The sequence below is a fragment of the Mus pahari genome, chromosome X (genome assembly GCF_900095145.1).
Source record: "Mus pahari chromosome X, PAHARI_EIJ_v1.1, whole genome shotgun sequence".
NCBI classification, from domain to species: domain Eukaryota; kingdom Metazoa; phylum Chordata; class Mammalia; order Rodentia; family Muridae; genus Mus; species Mus pahari.
In genome coordinates this window covers 41,765,675-41,789,200 of record NC_034613.1, presented here as the reverse complement: position 1 = coordinate 41,789,200, position 23,526 = coordinate 41,765,675, and the positions used below count along the sequence as shown (strand labels likewise).

The window sequence follows — 23,526 nt, the reverse complement described above, 5'->3', positions numbered from 1 at the left end:
AAAGAAGACTCTAAACTCAAAAAGTGCACAAAGTAGTTTGGTGTAAAGGAGAATGTTGAAGCAGAATTCAAAAAAGATAGTCTGTGACAGAGGTGAGCTAAAAGAGCATGGTCAGGGTTATTTCCTGAGAGACCCAGGTTTGGGATCCATGGAAGAAATAGAAATTGTGCTGAGACTGAAGAATTTGGACCTGAGTTCAAATACTGCTTCTTTCTCATACTAACTGCTTAGTCTTGGGAACAATTGTTTGTCTATGTAGGCAAAATATGCCCACCATTCTAAGTGCTTTGTGAATATTAACTCATGAAACCTTATAATTTTATTAAGCGGATATTATCATGAGCCTCATTATTTTTAAATTTCATTTTACTTTAGGTGGTATTGGCAATTGAACTCAAAGATTTGAACATGCCAGGCGAGTGCCAAAGTGTAGATCTGCATTCTGCCTCTCTGCTGGGGTGTGTGGATGCTGCCTAGGCTGATAAAACAGAGGTGCTAGGCTATGGTCCATCCTCTCCACAGGGCTTGCTGAACACCGACACCCGCTGGAGGGGGGGGTGGCAGAGCACAGCCTAAGATGGGAGTCTCAGCACTGGGTGAGAAACAACACAGGCTGGGGCCAAAGTTGCGGTTCCCTAACTCTGGGGCAACCAGGAGCTGAGCCCCAGGTGGGGGAGGGGGAATCCAGTTTAGCTCAGGGGTGAGAGTCCAGAGCACTGAGGGGCCTTTCTGAGGGAGACTTAGGTGGCACAGCTCTGTTCCCCTCTGCTCTATATGACAAAGGCTCCCCACCCCCCACGGAGGTACTTGATGAGAGTGACAGTTGCTTGTCCAAACTGTTTATTCATAGTGAAGAATAGAGGCATACAACTTACTCAGGGTGGACCAGAGATTGAATTCCTTTTGTACAAGGGAATGTCTGACAAGGAATGCATATTGGCTAAACCCTCAGGGCGCACCTAGATACCTAATTAGCACTGAGACCTCTGTGCTTCTCATGATGCTCATGTGGACTGTCACAGTCATGTGCTCCAGGCCAGGAGCCAGGTCAGGAGTAGATGAAATGCTTCTGGTTCTCAGATATGAAAATTGCTGGGGTTTCTGAAATCTGCTCAACCTTCCAAGATTTTTGTCTGGTGACACAGTTCCACTTGCCCCACACCAAACTCCTGACTATTACCTCTCGATGCCATCCTCAATCGTACCAAAGAAGAAACTGAGGCACAGAGAAGTGAAATACCCTGTCTAAAGCTATCCAATTAATAAGTGGCAGGATTGGGAAGCCAGTTCAGGTGCGGTTCAAATTCTTGTCTATGCACTTAGTTGCTACAGCTCAGCTTTTCTGATGATTCATTTCTCAAATCTTTTTGGTCCTATTGTGAGGAATAAATACTTTAAGGGGTCAGTAAAAATACCTGGCACAAAGAAACACTCACTATAAAGCATTCTTTTTTAAAAAATAAAAAGATACATTACTCCCTACTGAAAATTACAGCTTCTCCTGGGTCTTTGGACTCAATAGCGTCTAGGTAAGTTGATAAATATATGCTGCCTCATTTCTTGGATCTTCTAAATTTGCTTCTGCCTAGCATTTTCTCTCATTACACCCTAGGTGTTTTGTCATTATTATTCTAGTGCATGTGATGTTCGGGCTCCCAGCATCTTTTTCACCCTATGGAGCAGATCAGCTTCCAGAGTCTAGCTCAAACACATATTAGAAACACATATGGTGGGACTTATGGCTCCAGCTGCATATGTAACAGAGGATGGCCTAGTCAGTCATCAATGGGAGGAGAGGCCCTTTGTCCTATGAAGGCTATATGCCCCAGTGTGGGGGAATGCCAGGGCCAGGAAGTAGGAGTGAGTGGGTTGGTGATCAGGGGGATGGGGAGGGGATAGGGGGAGGGTGTATTTCTGAGGGGAAACCAGGAAAGAGGATAACATTTGAAATGTAAATAAAGATCATATCCAATAAAAAGAAAGAAACATAACAGCAGCAGCAGCAGCAGCAGCAGCAGCAGCAGCAGCAGAAGAAGAAGAAGAAGAAGAAGAAGAAGAAGAAGAAGAAGAAGAAGAAGAAGAAGAAGAAGAAGAAGAAGTTATCAAGCCAGCTGTACTCTTGTTCAAAGCAGAACATCCCTGCAGAACTTGACTTGCTACAGGTATAAATTCATGCTTCAGATGCCTCAAAAATATTCTTTTACGGTGTACTTAGCCATGTGCTAGGTGACATGTGCCTTACACATATCCATACATGTGTATGCCGGTGTGCATGCACACAAGCAAAAAATAAAATAAAGGAGTAGAAAAGACAGTAGGTATGGTTTGAATAGGAATGGTCCCATAAACTCATGTATTTCAATGCTTAATCATCGGGACTGGTAATATTTGAGAAGGATTAGGCCAATTAGGAGGTATGTATGTCCTTCTGGAGTAAGTATGGCCTTTTGGAAGGAAATGTGTCACTGGGAGTTTGGGGGGGGGATTTGAGGTTTCAAAGTCCATGCCAAGCCCAGGCTCTCAGTTTTTCACTGTGCCTGCTTTCAATGACTTATCCTGTATCAAGCCTGCCGTAAGTGCTGCCAAGTTCTCTGCCATAGTTATAATGGACTAAGTCTCTGAAAATGTAAGCAAGAGCTACCATTTTGGATCCCCTTCCAGCGTGTGTGCGCCTTATCTCAGTTTTGTCTGCCAGAGACCCCCTGAGCGTAAACCTTAGTTTCCCCCCACCCCCACCCCCCGCCCCGAGCGGCCCCATATCCACTCTGACAAGATGAAAGAAACGATCATGAACCAGGAAAAACCTCGCCAAACTGCAGGCACAACTGCTCATTGGTGGGAAAGGAACTGCTCGTAGAAAGAAGAAGGTGGTTCACAGAATAGCCACAGCAGATGATAACAAACTGCAGTTCTCCTTAAAGAAGTTAGGGGTAACCAGTAACTCTGGTGTTGAAGAGGTGAGCATGTTTACAAACCAAGGAGCAGTGATCCATTTTAACAACCCTAAAGTTCAGGCATCCCTGGCAGCAAACGCCTTCACCATGACAGGCCAGGCTGAGACTAAGCCATGGACAGCAATGCTTCCCAGCAGCCTAAACCTCAGTGCAGACAGTCTGAGTAGTTTAAGGAGACTGGCTGAAGCTCTGCCCAAACAATCCATGGATGAAAAGCACCACTTGCTCCTGGAGAGGATGATGATGATGAAGGTCCAAATCTGGTGGAGAATTTTGGTGAGGCTTCTAAGAACGAGGCAAACTGAACTGAGGCAACTTCTGAAGGTGACACTTGCAGAAGTTACAGGAGCTGCTATTTTATATCATGACTACTATTTAATATTTTTTTTTGTTTATTGTGGATCTGATAAAATCTAGCTCTCTAATCTTTTTAAGCCCAAACCCCCAGACACTGCCACTCTTTTCAGTTTTCACTTATACCTAATTCATTCTTTGCAGCAAATTAAGCTGAAGAAGCCTGGGAATAAAGTTTGGAAAGGGTTAATAAAATTCTTTGCCTACTTGAAGAAAAAAAAGGAAGAAAAAGAAAAAGAAAAAGAAAATGTAAGCAAGCCCCGAATTAAACGTTTCCACCTATAAGACTTTTCATGATCATGGTGGCTCTTCATAGCAATAGAATACTAAGCCAGCAGGGTCATAAGAACTCTGCATTCTATCCTGGAGAGGATTTCTGCATTTTATCCTAGAGAATCTGCAGAGCTTCACTTTGCCTAGCTTTCATCCCTGCAAACCAAACACTGTCTCCAGATGCTCCCCCCCTTTCCTACGTCACAGAATCATTTACCCATCCTTCATCTGCTGGCTGCAGGGTACAACTCCCGGAAACTAAGTGACACGATGGAAAGTAATGTCAGTTAAAGTGTCTATCCAGGTAACAGGTTAATGGGTAATACTCCTTCTGAGTAATGTGGTCATTTCAAAGCGGGTATTTGGAAGACATTGAGGTGTGAGGGCAGGAAACTTCAGGTCTCAGTACACTCAAGAGTAGAAGTGTCTGCCTGGACGAGACCTAGGTTTTCAGAATTAGCATCTGCCTACTTTGGATGATGGCCTTCTGGGAAGATTTTCTGAGGCCCAAAGTGCCTCACTGTCTTGTGGCTTTTAGTATGCCACACGCAAGGACACTCAAGGTTGATTAAATGAAATAAAGTACAGTGCTCCTGTCTTGTTTTTTGGAATGTGTCTTCTTTGGAGCCAGGTAAAAAAAAAAACAAAAAACAAAACAAAACAAAAAACCACCCCCCCCAAAAAAAAACAAAAAACAACCTTCTTGATCACAGCTGCTGTTTTGCACCTGGATAAAATCTGACAGAGCTCAGTACCTGGTAGGCAACATTCCAAACACCTTTTATAAGATGTTTTCATTTCATTATTACCAGCAACCTTGGGATGCAGACACTGTCATTAGCCCACTATTCAAACAAAGACCAAGTTATATAGAGAAGTTACTTGTATAAGGTTATACATGTCATGACTAAGCTAAGCATGACTTTTTAAAATTAATTAATTTATTTATTATTATTTTCTTTATTTACATTTCAAATGCTATCCCGAAAGTTCCCTATACCCCCCTGCCCCTGCTCCCCTACCCACCCACTCCCACTACTTGGCCCTGGCCTTCCCCTGTGCTGGGTCATATAAAGTTTACAAGACCAAGGGGCCTCTCTTCCCAATGATGGCTGATTAGGCCATCTTCTGCTACATATGCAGCTAGAGACTCGAGCTCAGGNNGTACTGGTTAGTTCATATTGTTGTTGCACCTACAGGGTTGCAGCCCCCTTCAGGTCCTTGGGTACTTTCTCTAGCTCCTCCATTGGGGGCCCTGTGTTCCATCCAATAGCTGACTGTGAGCATCCACTTCTGTGTTTGCCAGGCACTGGCATAGCCTCACAAGAGGCCGCTATATCAGGGTCCCTTCAGCAGAATCTTGCTGGCATGTTAAGCATGACTTTTAATCACGTATAACAGCATTTGGGAGTCAAGTTTCCTTCAGTTGCATAGCATCGACAGACAGAACAGAAGGCATTTGGCTCATAGACACTGCCCACCTGAGCAAGGCACTTTTTTTTTTCATCCTATATCCAAAATATAGTGCTGCTCTATAGTAGGCAGCACAGAGACAGGTCACTAGAGAGCTCATGAGAGCCTACTCTGCTTATAAGAATAGTCTAGGACTGGTGCCACCTTCTTCCCTTTTGTGTTACAACAGGTTTTCCCAAGAACCCTAGTGCTCTTATTTTCTCATACCACTCCATTTCACAGGGGAAAGGAGAGTCAGATGTCAGAGTGCATGAATTTACTACCAGTACTCTGGAGGTAGATACAGGCAGATCTGTTGTGACTAAGGCCAACCTGCTCTACATAGTGAGTTTTAGGCCAGCCATGTCTGCATTTATTATGTAAATTGAAGATCCATCTCAAAGAAAAAGAGGTAAAGAGAATGCCTGGATCTGATCATTGCTCTAAAGGTTGCTAAGGAAAAGCCAAAGTGTGACTAATACAATCAAAAGTAAAGCCTGGGGCTGGAGTGGTAGCTCAGTGGTTAAGAACACTTGCTCTTACACAGGACTCCAGTTCAGCTCACATGGTGGCCCACAATTGTCTCTAACTCTAATATGTGATCTGATTGCCTCCTGGTTTCTGCTAGCAACAGGCACACAAAGGGTATACTCATGCGTTCAGGTAAAACACTCATACTGATAAAATAAGATAAATACTTTTATTTTTAAGTAAAAGGAAGTTTTGCCAAATTAACTCTCCAGTGTGATGTAGTCAAATGAGGTTTGCTTTCTGTGCTTCTGCATCTGCCATGCATCTTCCTTCTCTCACTAGTAGAACTCTTACTTCCAGTCAAATACTGCTACTGCTTTAAGTAAAACCCACCACCATTATCAATAACAACTCTGAGTTCGAGGCCAGCCTGGTTTACAGAGTGAGTTCCAGGATAGCCAGGGCTACACAGAGAAACCCTGTCTTGGGAAAAAACCAAATAAAAAGGAAGATAATTTAAAATTTCAATATACAGGTCCTATCATATTAGAAACACAGTTCAAAGCTGGGGGTGGTAGCATACACCTATAACCCCCAACACTTGAGAGATTGAGGCAGAAGGATCTAGCATTCTAGCTAGGTGGGGAATTAGAAAACGTGACCCTGACTTAAAACAAAAGAAAACCATGTAGAAAGGGACACGGTCACTACTCACAGGCAATGTCAATCATATATGAAATTTGGTTTTACTAAATACCTTCTAGGTGTATTTAATAAACCATCAGATATTTTTAGTAACCATCTGCATTTTACCTGTTTAGTCATAACTCTTATATCTATGGGAGATATAAAGTAGAATACATGCCTGAATCCAAATTAATCAGACCCTATACCTTTGTTCAGTATTGTGTTAAAGTATGCAGCCTGCCATCCTGATTTGGAATCCTTGTTCTACTGCTTGAATAGGTTTTACTGTGGAAAATGCTTGTTGTATCTGTTTTTTGTTTTTTGTTTCATGAGAAAATCATCACCATCATCACCTTAAAGTGATTGTTATGAGAATTAATTGATTAATTAACCTAATACAGGTTTGGACAATGGTGGCACACACCTTTAATCTCAGAAGGCAGAAGCAGGTAGATCTCTGAGTTCGAGGCCAGCCGAATCTATAGTTGAGTTCTAAGACAGCCAGGGCTGTTACACAGAAACTGTCTTGAAAAATCAAAAATAGATAGATAGATAGATAGATAGATAGATAGATAGATAGGTTTATCTTTTAAATAACATCCCTACCATTTTGTTTTGTCTTTGTGTGTGTGTACTATTTTATGTGTTATTCTTAGTATATTTCCCTCTGAAGATATATTTTAAAAATATAATATATAATTATTAAGGATAATTTAAACTATATATTCTTCAAAGGCCTGGAGAAAAATTATCTTGTAAGTTAATCTGGTCCCAGTGTGTTTTAGAAGATATAATTCTTCCACATTCGTCTTCAATTCTACATTTACCAGACTGTGTCCATGTGACTGACAATTTTATGTAACAGAAAAAAAAAGCCCCATTTTTTTTAAGTGTCTTTGCAACCTAAGAATTGCTGATCAATTTCTTATCTGTGCGTACAATTATTTGAGCATTTCGGTACTTACTGAATCATTTTATCATTTCTTGTCTAAGAAATGCAGTTTTATAAAACCTTTTTTTTTCTTTTTAAATAAAAGCATTACCTTGGATGACAACATTTATTGGCTGTCTAAACTTTTTGTACACTAGCTTCTGCTTTTTTCCCTCCCTGTTTCTTTATTTAGAAGCTTTGTGTGAAGCACAAACTCCAAATTCCCAACTCTCTGAATGGAAACGGCTTTTCAGGAATGGGTGAATGAAGAGTGAATAACGCCAATAGCTCTTGAGCCACCCTTCAGTGAGAAGACAAGAGCATCAGTGAAGCTGCTGCCTGTGAGCCTTTCTAGAACACAGCAAGAATTAACAAGTGCTACTGTTGCTGATAATATAGGACTGGTGAGAAGAGTGCCACAGATTCAAAACAGGAGGGAGATGCTTTTTATTCTTTGTCATAGTATGGCCTTGCTTTTATGTCCAATTGCACAGGTTAATTGTCTTCTAAAGAGAATAATAAATCAATTATGCTGCCTAGCTGAGGGGAGGGGGCAGAAAATCAAATACAATATAATAAGAATTTGAAAAAAAACTCTTAAAACCATGGCACACTAACACATTACAGATTTTAACTGTTTGCCTATCCAGCATTTTAAAAAAATAGGTCTATATTTGTTTGTGGACTATTGTAATCCTTCTAATACGAAATTATTATTATATGAGTTTTAGAATTTTTCCTATTACATCAGTCAAAGTTAAATATATTTTACTGGAAGAAGATGCTACTTGAGGCTGCTCCAGTTTTCACCTTATGTATTTTTAAAATGCAGCAAAAGCTTCTAAAGAATGTTCCCAAGATATGTGTAAAGGATTGTTCACATGTCCCATTTGACTCATTGGTGGGGCAAAGGGCCAGGAATGACAATTTTGAATCAAACAGTAACCTTTGAAGATCCATCAGGGTAATGATGCCAAGAAGATCCCAAACGCAAATGAGGAGCAGATGGAAGTGTTATGAGACCTGAATGTTATGGAAAGAAACCATCTAGAGTATTGTGAGGACACGGCCCTATTTTTCTTTGGTGATATTCCTCTAACCATGTCTGAGAAGAGTCAAAGAGACTATTGACTGGCTAAAATTTGTTTATAAGGTTACTCTTCTCTCCAGAAAATAGTAAAATCTCATTTGCACTTTTTCATGGCCAGCACTTTCAAGTAAGAGACAATGTTGAAACTATGCTGTCCCCTAAATGGGTAACATTCCTCGAGGTGCGCTGTAAATTCCTAAGGAAATACTTGTTGTAGCAACTCCACAACAGTGAAAGTGGGCCTGTCTGTGTGGGTGGTTATTAGGAAAACCTGTGGGCCCCGCAGGAGTCTTGGATTGCAAAGGTGGACAGAGGTGAGGGAACCAGTGTTGCCCAAGTTTAGTATAAAGACTCCTTTTGTTGAGTCACTGACATGATAGCTCCTCATTTGTTGGGTCATTGGGCATAAAGTTATATAATTCAGCCTTGCCTGTCTTCCAGTCTCTCAAAGTAACCAACACCTCTTTAGTGTTCTGTGGTGGCTCCTGGGCTGGCAAAACCACTGCCAGACAAGTTTGACTTTTTTTTAACAGTAGTGCAAGGCTTTTGTACAAGTAAGAAAGAAGGCATGGGAGAAGTAGTTAGGAGTTCCTGAGGTAACCAGGAAGTCCTTATTTTGACTTCTTCTGTTAGGATCCTGGCCATAATTCTCAAGTGTTTGACATGATCCCTATACATTGTCCTGGTGACTTTCCCAGTTCTTGCCAAATGCCATTGCAGATTTTAATTATGTGAGAAGCAGTTTGTGCCCAGTCTTCTAACCATTGCTGTCGCACTCTGATTATTTTGCATTTAACACACAGAGATTGATTTCTTGCCTAAAATGAGCTGAATTGTATTTGGATCAGTTCGGCAGAATTAAAAAGTATAATTAGCCCGGGAATTCACTTCACTCCACAACCTAACTGCCACTTAAATATGCCCTGCAATGCTTCTGCACTTTGTGCGGAGCTTATAGAGCTGAGTTCGAGGCTGAAGCAGTTGATTGCATGCAGGAAAGCAGCCATGAATTGCTATGAGCTCCTCGTTGACGATCCTGCATATGTGTGTGTTATCATCTACAATTGTCCTCATAAAATTAAATAAAAGCACGCATTTATTATTGTGGGGCTCCAATTAAGAGACAGCTGGTGCTCTTATTACACTCGCATTAAATTGAAACTTGTAATTTAGATGTCCAGATGCACACTTTAAAACCCAAGTATAAAACTGCGTTTGCTTTGTCCATTTTCCATTCAGAAGTATCTGGAACAGTACCTCAGGGCTCCTCCTACCCGGTAAACTCCCTTGCAGTAGGGGAAGCATTTCCTCTGATCAACAGTTTTCTGCTCTCAAGTTTTTGGAGCGAAATAAAAGATCTGGGGTTTTATGGAAGGGAGGAGACCCCGGAAGGCAAACGGTGAGTATTTCACCCTCCACGACTTGAAATACGTATTGATCAAAGTCATTTTGGAATTTTTCTGGTACACCTCACCTGTCTCGGGAGTGTCTAGAAACCTATAGCTTCGCATTACAATTGCCTGTCTAGTTGCCACTGCAGTCGCCGAAGCTCTAGAAACTTTAGAGCCGGCTCGCGCTCCCGATCCGGGTGGCGTGTGCATGCTTCCCGCCGGCTTTGCTTCTGTACATCCTGAACGTTATGATTTGCCCCCATCCCCCCTCCCACACACATGCTTAATAATGCAATGACAAAAGCCACTCTCCGGCGAGGGTTTGTGCAAGCTGGGGGCTTGGGGGTGGGGTGGGGGGAGGCGCCACACCTCCTGAGAATAAAGCCCACGCCAGCAGTCTCGGGAAAAGCAAGCGCGAAGGTACGACTCTCACAAAGACGAGATTTCACGACGCAAGTGCGTCCTACAGGAAGAAAGTGCCCCCAGTCGGAGCGCGAGCAGGAGCGCGACTTTTTGGCGCTCTTTGCGAGCGAGCCGCAAGGAGGCGGAAGACGGTCCCGGGCCGGGGCGCGGGAATCGGGGCAGCGAGCGCCGCACGGGGGAGTTCCTGCGTGTGGCGTCCTCGCAGCGAGACGCCGCCGGAGTCACTCGGAGAGGTGAGGTTGGACGGTGGCGGGGGCGGTGGCGGTGGCAGTGGCAGCGAGGGGCGACGACTAGGCGGGGTGAGTGGCGCTACCTGGCCGGGCGGGGCGGGGCCGGCCCGGGGCGGCTGAGGGCGGCGGTTGCGGGCGACTCCGAGAGTTTGGCGTGAGTTGCCTTGCGGGCGCCTAAAATCCAAATTGTCTCTCCGGACTGGCCGAGTGCTAAAGTGAGAGCAGCGGGGTCGGCCTGGGGGAGCGCGGGGGGGGGGAGGGATGCGGGACTTTTGTGTGTGTGTTGTGGGGGTGCACGATGGAGGGGTGCTGGGGAGAACTTAGGGCACGCCTTTGACTAGGGGCCCGACTTTGGGGGAGATGAGGTGGGGGTGGGATGAGGGCCGGTTGCCACAGCAACTGCGAGCCTCGGCGGCGGGAGCCCGGTGCCTGCCCCGGCCGGCCCTCCCGCTCGCCCGCTCGCCCGCCCGCGCTCGCCGCGGCCGCCCGGGAGCTGGGGCGCTCGGAGGTGTGCTCCGAGTGGACTGAACCAAGCGGAGGCGACCGCGGGGGGGTAGGGAAGGGCGTGCTCCCGGGCCCCTCCCCTAGCCAGCCGACCAAGTTAGGGGGACCCCCCTTACGGAGGGCACCCCACAAACTTGGGTCTCCTCAGGCCTGAGGCAAAAGCGTTGGGGACCTGGGGACGGGGTGGGTGTTGGGGGCGGAGGTGGATGGCACCTCAGGGCTCGGTGGTCTTGGTCCCCGGAGTTTGCAGCGCGTGTTGCTGGACTTGACACCGTACACCCCGCTGTGGCTGACTTGGGGCCCGGTAACACGTCCCAGCCCTGAAGTTTTGGAGGTGGGGCGAGCTTTAATTTGACTATATCTAAGGATTTCAGGAACCTCGCTTTAAAATGGCGGCATCCACTATACACCCCTGCTAAAGGCTCGCCCTGCACCGGGGCCACCTAGCGCAGAGCTGCGCTGCTTTTTTTTTTTTTTTTTTTTTTTGCTTCTCCCGCTAACAGATGGCATGTGCGGCTGTTGCTGCCTCTGCCCCTATTACTGCCACAGAGAGCAGGGCCCCTTAGCCTCTGAGTTTGAGCTAGCGACGGAAGGTAAGGCTGCGGATGAGTTTGGGTTTAGGAAACTGGCTGTCGTGCTAGGACTCCGATGAAATGCACTGCTTTTAAAACTTTTTTCTACTCCCACGAAATAGCAAACAGAAGGCAATTTAACACTGACTGCAACTTGTTGCGTGGCTTTTTTTCCTGTTCCTGTTCCTTTTCTTTTCTTTTCTTTTTTCCTTTGATTTTCCTCGTTTACTCTTTCCTTCCTCTCCCACCTTTTTTTTTTTTTAACATAAAGGAACTTCCTGCATGGCTTGTCATTAGCAAACGCTTTCTCTAACTAACTTTCCCATTTCCATGGGATGCCTGAGCAGGGCCACAGAACTGCATTGCATCTCTTCTCTCCCTGTGTCAACACATTTGGGAAGCTTGCTTTTACCACCGGGAGCTGAATGGCATGATGGCTCTACATTATAGAGAAGGATTGTAAAGGCAGCTGTAGTTTTTAGCACTAGAAAAAAAATGCTTCTATGATAAGAAAATGACATTAAAACAGGGGTTCTACTGAAGTTTAACAGTAGGCCATTAGTTGTGCTGTTGGTTTTGGCACACATAGATTATGTGACGCTGTTTATTGATAAGTATGCACACACAACACACACATAGATGTGAATATTTTGTTCCATTGGGAGTTCTTTTCATCTAGATGTTCTTAATTGCTCTTTATAAACTGGCCTCTGACCCCCACAGCCTTCCCATACGTGTATGTAAAGTTCATGGGAAAGCATCAATTAAAATAAAGCTGCTGCAAGATTTAATTTTGAAATGATTGGCGACTGATCACAGTGCAGACATCTTGGTTTAATTAGTAAGGCTTTGGGTGATTACTGATATAATGGTTGGAAAACAGACGGCTGGTGTACCGGAACCAATGACTGGACACCAACACTTAATATAATTGATCCAGATATTTCCTCCTTCTGAAGAAAAGCATATTGACTGTGAGCCTTACCAGAGACTTTGGCTTTTTCTGGATCGTAGGCACATTTTTCGCTTTGCCTGTGCAAAATTTAGTCCTTTAGATATTAAATACTAAAGCAATTTAATTTTTTAAAATTTGTAATGCTTTGGGGAAATGCTTTCCCCAAATATTTAGCAACACTTCTCTAAGCATAGCCTAAATAGACATTTGTCTAGAACCCAGCTGATACTATTGTACTCCTGTGTGCTTTTCACTTCTTCCAAGCAGTAGAAGCTAGAAAGGAGGGAAAAGATTGTTTTGCACCTACTAAAGTCTAGTGCAGGTTTTCTACAGTTTACCTAGCAACAAAGACCCACACTGCTAACAATGGAATTTGCTGTATAATAGTTCCACACTGCTCGCAGAGACCCATGGGAAGCCATCACATTTGAGAAAGGAGGCTCTAGGGGGAGAGCAATTGACATCTGCAGAGGAAAGATGACAACCGTCAAGTTCTCATGTTTTTAATGATTCCAAACCTAGTCTTCAGTTCTTTAAGCTGTGTGGCTGAATGATTTGGGGCCAGAGACATCATTATAAAAAGTGAAAATATTAAACCTTGGGGCCAGAGCACTGTAGGCATGAGAATGTTTCCCAGTTACTGTCCTGCTGCCTTATATAGGGATGCGACTTCCTATGAAAATGTGAGAGAGAATTGGTACAGTGCTGGGCAGTGACTTTCTGCTTTGCTCTGCATGTAAGAACCACTCCATCTCTCTGATTTCCGCTCTTGCTTTAAGAATGCATAATGAGTCCCAGGACTGTTATAAAATAGCTTTTTCTCAACTTGAAATAGCATCTCATACCAGCTTCTCTTTAAAGAGAATAAAACCTATGACTATTTGCTGGTAGTCAAAGCACCCTGTGAGTGTATTTGTACCTAACTTATAGTTAAATAATGTTTTGCATACACCACTGTTTAATAAGTGTTGAGCTATACAGGAAAATAGGCAGTCTATAGTTCATGAAGGGACAGATTTTGTGCACGGCTTTCAATTTAAACAGAAAGCCTTTTTGTACAGTTGTAAGAACCTAAAGTACAAAGTCAATTACAATGTGCATTCTCCTCATTGCATTCTGTTTGACTAAAATGGGTTCTCTTGCCTCTCACTGGACTTCCAGGAAGTTGTGAAAGTTACCCTTTTAGCCAGTAGGTGTGTTCTTGTCTGTCCAACTTTACACGATGAAGTAAAAAGCCATTTGGAAATAAAAAAGGTTTTATCTTTTGAGTGGCTGCACAGTTCTACACATTTGCTGGAATGCTGACATGTTGTGCAGATGTTGACAATATAGCTTGCAGTACAGTTCCGTTCTCCATTCAGCTGTCTTTGCATCTAGGAAGGAGGGGTGGGAAGAAAGGGAGTGAAAAGCCGCACTGTGATGAAGCTACTCATTCATAAAATTTTACACGTACTCTGCTTCTAGTGAAACACAATCAAGAAGGTGGCAGAATTTTTCTTTTAAAATAAAAGATGCTGTCTGCTAGATTACAAACGGGGATCGGGGAAATGTGAAGAATAAGTTACAGTGCGTATTAGACAAATATCTTGATCCTGTCCCATTGTTAAAATAAAATAATGGTCACGGCCATGCTCAAGAGTCTGAAAGTGATACAGGCTGCAATTGCCTTTACGTCATAAAGATGTTTCCATATTGTTGATTTTTGTTGTTTTTGTTATTTTGAGACAGGGTCTCACTATGTAGCTCAGGCTTGTCTTGCACTCCTGTTTGTAATGCTCAGCTGGGGTTACGGGTATTTACCAGTCTGTTGAATTATGGTAATGATTGAGCAGATGGATCGAGACCATTATAAATGTGGTATTAAGGAAGTAGAAATCAGAAATAATATCCCTCTATGATATTTTTCGGCATCTCCCTTGGTATGAAAGGATACTTCAAAAATAGAAAGCTTGAGTTTCATATAAAATGAGGTGGATCTTTTCGTTGTAAGATAACAAACTGTCTGGGTACAAGTGGTTTCACTGTCAGATAACCAGCAAACCACATGAATTATGAGCAAGTAGAAACAGTTGGATCTGTATTAATGTAGACTTTCAGCTCTATAGGGAACTTGATAGCCATGGTATACTTATATCTGGCTTCATGACAACCAGGGGACCATGCTGCAAAGGCAACTTTGAGAATTAGGACATGTAAGGTATCGATTACTTTGAAAATATTTTTATAGTCTTTTTTAATAGGCACAGTATAAAGCCATTATTATTTTCTAGTTGACATTCAATTGAGTGACATTGCTTTTAAAAGATTGATGGGGACATAATACAGCTCAGGATGGGACCTTATTTTTGTTTCAGAAATAAAAGAATTCTACAGTGTCTGGGAATACAGATAGAAGTATAACTTTGACTACAAATGTACAAATTTGTGGTCAACTAAGAATAATATATGTAGTCACTCATTGATTTCTCCCTGAAATACAGAAAGCTAGCCATTTTACAGTATTTTTCAGAAATAAATAAAAGAAAATCAGGTTGAAAAGAAATTATAACAAATATTTTTAATACAATTTATCTGTCTCCGTTGCTTAGAAGTGTTTAAGTCTAGGCAGTTTAAGAAAAAGGGTACATTTCTTAGAACTAAGGAAGCAACAATCAAAAGAAAATTGATTTGAGCGTGTGTGTGTGTGTGTGTGTGTGTGTGTGTGTGTATGTGTGTAGATTTTTTTTTAAATTCTTTTCCATAATATTTTTACATGAGTTAGGATCATTGTAATCCCAGAACTCATTTTATAAAATGTACTTGACACTGGCCTCACTGATTTCCAACTCCCAGGCTTAAGTGATTCTATTCCTTCGACCTCCTAAGTAGCTGGGACTACAGCCATGCAGCACCAAGGCCAGCTTCTCCAAACTCTGTATAACAACCATGACAAGAAAAGTTAAGGGGGAGAGGATCCAGATTAGAAATTTAAGACTCAATTAGTCATGCTTGTTAAAATACATGTCCACTCTCAAGTCCCTTGCAGCAGGATTAAGTTGGCTGACAAGTAGAAGTGATTTGTTTATAATTTGGGGCAGGGTTTTTTTTTTTTTTTTTTTTATGTCTCTAGAAAGAGAATGCCTACAATTGAGAAAGGGCAGTCTAGATAGAAATGTAGGGGACTAGTGCTGGAGAATTCTGCCAGGCTGTCTGATCTCCTCAAGTCATGGGAACATCCTAGCTGGTGGTAAGCTGCCTTAGGTTCTTCAAATTGGTTTTAATGTGTTGCTGCCTGATAGTGAGAATTCTGAGCTTCTTGGCTACCTACATTTGTGTGGAAATTTGGGAAAGATTTCTTTAGGCTCATTTAGGTGTCCGTCCTTAAGGGTAGCAGCATACCCTTGGCAGGTAGACCTTATATCGTCAATTAAATAATAGATTGCTATTTTAATTTGCTTTTGCATTTTATCAATACTTTGCCTGTGATTTTAAGTAATGTTGTTTGTTTTTATTAACTAGAAGTGAGGAATAACTTATACTTGGTTGAATGTCTTGCTGAGGGCCATAGTGGTGACTCAGAATGAGACCAGGGATATACATTCAATGACAGCTTTTAGGATAAGACTTCAAAGAGTGACCTGAAAGCTAACTGCTACTTTTCTGTCACCAGAAATTACATTTAATATACAGCCTGTCATTCCAGGCAAATCATCTTCACCATGAAGTTATGTCAATACAGTTCTTTTTAAACAGCCTCTACAGATTAAAAACGAATAGACAAAAGAAAAACTGCTATTCAGGTACATCCTGACATGTGTGTCTTATAAAGTGATAGAGACATAGGTGAAATACGAAAAGGATACTGGATATTGTATCTTTTTCAGACACTGTCCATTTATAGGTTGGATTTGGATGGGTTTCTATTTTACCAAGATGTGGGTGTGAATGGTGTCTCTTTTTACTGTACCTAGAAAGCAAAGCCCTATCAGGAAGGACAAGAGCTGCCATTTCTGATTCTCTGCAATCATCTTTTGTGCCCAGAGGACTATTGTTGTTGTTGATAGAGCTCTTGCAGTTTCTCCTCATGTGGCAATATAAAAGAAATTATGCAACAGAGTGTATTGGGGAACAGACTGGGAGGGATTCCTTGTTGGAAAACAAAGGAAAGGTTCAATTTCACCTTTTGGTTTTTAGACTGCAACCTTTATGGACAAAACAATAGAAAAAAAAAAAGAAGAAGAGAAAAGAAAAGAAAAAAAGCAGAACAAAAGTGTCACATGTGGTATTTGTGTGTGCGTGCGTAAAATAGAATTCCTCAGTTGTTTTCCTTTACAAGTGGACATAATGAATCCGTTGCTTTATTAAGGTGCAGCTGGAGTGGTGGGGCTGGAGAGATGGCTCAGTAGAGCAGCGCACATAACGTGCTTGGAGAGGACATGTGCTTGGTTCCCAGAACCCACATCAGGTAGCTCACAGCCACACCTGGCCAGTTCAGGCTCCTGCACTCTTGGACACACGTCCACCCATAGTTATGTGTACCCATAATTAAAAAGAATAAAAACAAATTATAAAATATTTTAGGTTTGTGATCTAGAAAAAAGTATAGAAGTACTTGGGGAACTAATTAGGAAAGTTGAAAGGAGATGGAGAAAGGCAATATGAGAAAGAGGATGGTAATAGGGAATGTACATGACATCTTATGCATGTATAGAAGTGTAATAATGAAATATATTGTTTTGTATAACTAATATGCTCTATTGAGATGCTTTTTAAAAGAAGACAAAAATATTAGACTTGTATATCACAAAGGTGTCCTTCTGAGTTCTGTTTAAATTATGTAGAGATATAGTCCACAAGACCCACACATGAAGCTCATACCTCACCTCAGTACTAGCATCAAGGGTTTGCCTTTGCACTTGTACCTATGTGCTTGCATCTTTGTGCTTGCTCAGCCAGTGGTGTGAATGCACATACTCTTACTAAAGGGCACAGTGATGCTTTTGAAAATTCTTGCTGTCTGTAATTGATGAGAATTGCAAAGAAGGTGGGGGGACTATTTCTTCTCAGCAACGATTTTGATAACTTAAACTCCCAACTCATTTATGGCAACATCCCACCAGCCTCCTACCTAAGTACTTGGATAGCATAAAATAAACCTTGTTAGTTCATCCAGAAGTATAGACTGAAACATAGTGCACCATATAGATCTGTCTTTTATGTCTGCAAGTTTCAAATACATGAAAACAAAAAGTATTAATGGATGCTACTTGGGTGCTGAACCCGTATGATTTGATCTGTTCTATGAATGGCTATAGCAGTGGTCTCAGTTGTAGAACAGACCTTGTGTCAGTAGTTTTTAAAGTAAACTTGAGGCTGGATTCAGATCGACATAGACCATAAGGAAAGGCTTTTTGGACTTTTTTTTTTGGGGGGGTGAGTTTCAAAACAGGGTTTCACTATGTAACTCTGGCTGTCCTGTATAATGGACTGGCCTCGAACTCACAGAGATCCACCTGCCTCTGCCTTCTGAGTGCTGAGATTAAAGATGTGCTCCACCATTGCCCTGTTTAGCAAAACTTCTGAACACTGGTTGTCCTTTATTACTTAAATGACAACCCCCACCACCGCAAAAAAAAAATCTTGTGATTGAGAACTTGAACAGCTGGCAAAATGTACCATAGTGCTTTGCATATCACCATGCTGGGAAAAAGTAGGAATACCTCTGTATTTTGTGGAGTGATTTTCCTAATATTAGGAAGGACCTACAATTGGATTCGGTTAGGTAAATCTCATATACCATACATAACACTAAATGTGCATAAATAATTTTGTAGGGTGATAACAGTGATGATGAAGGTGATGATGATGATGATACTCAAGAAAAACTCTAAGAAGCTACTTCCTGTGATTCTATAGTCTGCAAGTTCTAATACCTACTGAGCTGGTGTATGACAACTATGCTTCATAGCGTTGATCCTGAACTAACAGGAAAGAAGAGGCTGTATCAATAATTCTAGTATTTGACCCTAAATTGTTTTTCTAATTTTGTCTACTAGTCTAGCATTCATTAAAATGCAGCAAAATGTCCAAATGCCAGGCTGTGTGACCTCTGCTAAGTGCATGATACTTGGTAAGTTACATTTGTCATTTCGCTCATAGACCATACAATGGCTCTTCTTATGGTCTTGTGTCGAGCTCTAAAGAAATCTCAGTAACATTTTTAGCTATCTAAGAAAACAATTCAAATAAAAGTGCTTAAAGTGGTGACCGGCAATGACAGGAAATGCTGGTTACCCTCCTCTCCTTCATAACTAAGCGAGGCCCCAGCTGGCTGACTGGCTTTAAACTTCCTGTTTGAGGGCTGCTTGGGTCAAAAGTAGCTGTGTTTTCCATATAGAGATTTTTTTCCTTTATTCTGTAAGGCCACAATAAATCTGTCACTGGAGTGCATATTTTGTATATTTTATGGACTGAATCATGTGGTTTGAGTTTAATTTGGAAGGCAGTGCTTTTACAATCAAGATTTTTTTTTTAACCCTGACATGTGCAGCTTTGGGGTCTGGGATTGCACTGGTCTCCAACGTTTTATGACTTTATTTACACAATAGTGATTGCTGAGGAGAGCATTTCCTGCTAGTTAATGACTGGCTGGAAGGCCCAACAGTCCAAATCCAGGGGGAGAAGTCCATTCATTAAATGCCAAGGCAGAGCCTGACCTCCTTTTTCACAAACTGGTAGGGAGAAAGTGAAACTGCATTCTACCTTTTGAATTGCCCAGAACATGGGCAGCAGAGCTAGCTATGGAGGTAGGGCCTCGTGGCATGAAGAATAGGGCTTCTTTTCCTGACAGCAACATGCCAAGTCTTTCCCTTAGCTTGTCAATCAGACAGGGTCTTGGGCCAGGAGGGCATTTCCTTTAGGTTGTCAGTGCAGAGAGATTCAGTAAAGTTGTGGGCCCCTAACTGACCATTAACTGCCTGAAAATGCTCAGCTAGGGGGTGCTACAGCTCCTTTAAGAAGCTGCACCACTGCATGATTGAGTTTCTTAATTGGTTGAATAACTGATTATGACTAAAGTAGACAAGAAACAACTTAGAAAGGGATCGCAAGAATGGCTGCGTTCAAGGTCACACTTGAAAGATACCAGTAGGTACACACTCTTTGTGGTTAACTCCTGATATAATAGAGGGAAATACTACTAATAAAGCCCACTTTAACATTTGTAGAAATACCTTGGTGGAGGCGGGGTCTGGAATAGTAACCATTTAACCCATAACATCTATGGGAAACAGTTTTGGTCTTCTGTAATTCTTGCCTGCTGTAAATCAGCTGAAGTGTGAAGAACTTGGCATTGATTTAGAACAAAAACAGAATTAAGATCAAGGCTGGGTTCATATCTAGGAGTCCCTGACTTCCTGGCTTGTCCTTCACTCCCCTTAGCTTGTTAAACCTACAATTTGCCAACTAGTTCGCTGTTTGTAAAAGATAAACATCTGTTCAGGGTTCTTTTAGTAGGTACATCCATATGAAAGCAGTTGTGTGACATAGAACTTCTCTTGCTCCTTTACTTGAAATTAAAGTTCTTTTCTATCTTCCAAGCTGGGTGGGGGTAGAAGGTCTGAGCTGGAGTTTTCAAATACAGGCAATCACTGAAAGCCAGGCACCTGGATTTCTTCACTGGATTGAGTAATCTGTCACACGCAGAGCAAACCAAATATTAAGTTTCAGTTTTGAGTCTGGCAAATGTCATCATATACTTTTAATATTCAGTAATCTGGGGATTGCTGGTCATTACCAGTTCGCAAAATGAAAAAGGGTTTTGAAGTTTTGAATGCTTTACAAATACTGTATACCCATTATAGTTGTTATTAGTAAACGGTTCCTTCAGCAGATTTTTCAACAGAAAAGTGAATGATGAAATAAAAAGAGGTCAAAACATGATTTTTGTTTAAAAACTTGAATTCAAATGTTATAAATCACTAAAGTTTTACTGGCTGGGATTAATGACAGAATTCTTACTTACAAACTGTTTTGGGCTAAGAGCCAACAAGTTTTCTAAATTAGGTATCCTATTGACCTTATTCAGGCATAATTAACAACATGGGATTTTAAACAACAATCCCAAAATCTTAGAGGTAGCTTGCTCCACAAATTTAATTATACCTCTCATTTTCTTGACATTATTATTTTGCTTAGCAAACTCCTGCTGTACAGTTAATCTAAAAGTATAATATTTTAAGGTTCGACTATTTCAGTCTGAATCACTGGTGTCAAAAGGTGAATATGGGTATTCTCTGCTGTATATGGGTGTAGTAATATTTCCTTGTTCTATTTGCCTATTTGTTTTATCTGTGTAGTTTTCATGTGTCAGGAAATGACTGAGCAGCATGCAATGAGATGCAGGTAGTCAGTTGCAGTTAGCATCTCTTCAGAACAAAACTGCATAAAATGGATGATAAAAAAATATCAGAACATATTATCTAATCACATAAACCATTTGGGGTAAGGCTTACTTCAAATTCATGCACATGTGTATTAAGTTAGAATATAATGTGCATTTATTACTATCTGTTGCTATCAACAAAAAGTTTACAAATCAGTGTTTTAGGATATGGTAATTCCAGCTAGGTCAGAATATATTTTTTTTTTATTTTTTAAATATTTGAGAGGACAGTGGTCCAGGGATCCTGGAGCCTTTGGTGCCAAAATACTGAGCCATGTTGGTGAAGTGCCTGTTTCCAAATATCTAAGATATTCATAGGAATGATCACTCAAAAGAAAAAAAAGCAAAGACCATACCCATATTGTCTTTCCAGTAATTAAACCCAGGAATAGAAAATAAAAATATTGCTCCACTGACCAGATATGATATTAAGCACTGAATGCAATCCATCAGATTTGATTCATCCTTATAAGTTTTCACATTCTGTGTATACTTCATCGAATCAAATCGTTGGTGGGAGGAAAATGTTGTCGTCTAGGGTACTGTTATTTCTGGGGTAGGATCATAAGTATCTTGTCTTCACCCTCCTACATCTGTGGCCATGTTCCTTCCCAGTGCTATCAAATTGTTTTCTGTCCTGAATGTAGTGAATTTATCTGCAAAGGCCTCTTCCTGTGGGTATCCTTTGGAGCCTTAAAGCAGTACTGATTTCTCAGTTCAAAAGACTTTCATCACCAACATATAATTGTTGAGCTCATTATTGTCCTAAAAATAAAATCTCACTATTGAGGACTTAGTATCTGAATTCCATGAGTTTGTGACTCCCTCCTCAGAAATACATGTAAAGCCCAAGAATAGGAAAAGGAATACATCTAATCATGCATAATTTCCAATCAGTTTATGGAGTGAGATGTAAAGACACCCACAAACATAACAGACAAGCTGTCAAAACAAACATCAAAGCATTGAATATGTTACTTTATTCACAATAAAACAAGTAAAATACGTTGGTGAGTGAGTTTGTTTTCCAGACCCTAAGAGTGCTATTTCTTCTTATTAAATTTGTTAAAATTCTTTTTAGAAAGCAAATTTACATATTTTGGGACCAGAGGCCATCTTTGGCTACCGTTATCTCTTTTTACCACCAGCAACATTTACAGAGTAGGTTGTATAAATGTAAGTTAAGTGTTAGTTATTCAAAAATTTCAGTTCCTGCAAGCATGTATGTAGTTTGTTATATATTTTAGGCAGAAAAGATTAGCCATTGTTTTGAGTGTCAACTACATTTTTTTCTTTAGCTTTGTGCGTGGGGGGGTGGATGTTATGAACTGTCTGGCAAATTAATAGTGAGAAGCAAAAGTTTTGACAGAGTATACCAAAAGCTGTTGAAATCACAGCCATCATTCATGTAAATGTAACGTTCTAGGGTTTTTTTTTTTCTCGATCTGATTAAAAATGGTATTGTGATACGTTGTGAAACATTCCTTACAGAATACATTTGAACCGTTTTCACGGTTGGTATACAGAACTTCAAGCCTCTTGCAGGTAAGTGTGTTTGTTGCGAGTGGTGACTAACCTCGGAAGTAAGACTAATTGTCTTCTAGAATGGAGAAAGAAGAGGGAAGGGGGAGAGGGTGCAAGCTTTGCTACTTTTGCTTGGGTTGTTCTTTAGATAACATTCTTCATTGTTCATGAACTGTTCTGGCCAAAGGAATGTTGTGATGTTGGTATTGCTGTTGATAGACGTTTTGTGAGCTTATCCTTTGGTCCCAAGAATTTCAAACAGCAGTGATTGGGCATGAGGAGAAGAATAGCCTGCATGTCAGCTCCTAGTGGGATGCCCCTGTTCATGTCATCCCTCATCTTACATTAACGAAACAGGAAAAAACAGAACAAAACAAAATGAAAACCTCTCTCGAAGTGGCAGATTTTCTTTTTCCAGTTGGCTTTCTCCAGATCCCTGTGTAGGAACTCTTGCTAAGCATGTTTCTAGAGTGTGGAGATTTCCTCTCCCTATCTAGAGCAGAACACGTTTAGGATAGGAAGTCAGACCAATCAAATTCCAATCATTGCTTCTGTGCTGCTACAGATCGTTTCCTGACTTGTTTGGCATGGTTACTTGTATAGACTGTAAGCACTGGAATCTAGATGCTAGGAGCTGAGGCTTCCCCTGACACGGGCTTGGTGATACTGGAACACTTGGGTGGCAGGAGAAACTGAGTTTACAGCTACCTGCACCTCCAGAAATGGATTAGACCTTTAAATCAATCTTAATATCTGTAGGCAGGAGTTTATACATAGGAATAAAATTTGAACCCCCATTTTCACACCCAATAAAAATGTCCTATAAGAGGTGTTTATTCAGAGCCAACTGACATTTATTGAACAATTACTGTGTGCCAGATGGTCTGCTAGGTACTTTTAATTTTGTTTTGACAAAAATTTCTTAGTATGAAATATATTTTTTTGTAGCCAATCAGGTATTCTCTTTGGTGTCTCTTACATACCCTGCTAAAATCTGTACCCTCTTTCTGTGCCTTTTACATATATCTCCCATGCAAGCCTAACCTTTGTACTCATCTCATATTCTCTTGATGGTTTGGGGATGTGCTCCTTGTCTGTCTGCCTTTACCTATCAGGTGCTGGCATTATAGGTGTGAATCACTACAATCATCACAAACCATAGCCCATGCCCATCACAAAAGAGGAGACTCTTTGAGGTTATTGTACAGGTACCAATGATCAAAACTAGCATTTCTCAATAAGTTGATTTTACCACAAGCTCCAGGGAAAATTTTTTCCTTAAAATTTTTTAAT

At 41.3% G+C, this 23,526-nt stretch overlaps 1 protein-coding gene and 1 pseudogene across 6 annotated transcripts in view; both read left to right on the top strand.

Moving 5' to 3' along the window:
* Window positions 1-2,773: 2,773 nt before the first annotated feature.
* LOC110314095 lies at window positions 2,774-3,259 on the top strand (annotated as a pseudogene).
* A 7,158-nt stretch (window positions 3,260-10,417) lies between these two features.
* The window catches only part of Mbnl3 (muscleblind like splicing regulator 3), a 97,299-nt gene continuing 84,190 nt past the window's right edge, over window positions 10,418-23,526 (top strand). For 2 of the 6 annotated variants that reach the window (XM_029534237.1, XM_029534234.1), the window contains exon 1: window positions 11,054-11,353. The gene's annotated coding sequence lies outside the window, so the exon portion shown is untranslated. Of the gene's footprint in view, window positions 10,472-11,020; window positions 11,354-22,228; window positions 22,255-23,526 lie in introns of those variants that run through there. The other 4 variants (XM_029534239.1, XM_029534238.1, XM_029534235.1 and 1 more) reach the window with 4 other exon arrangements.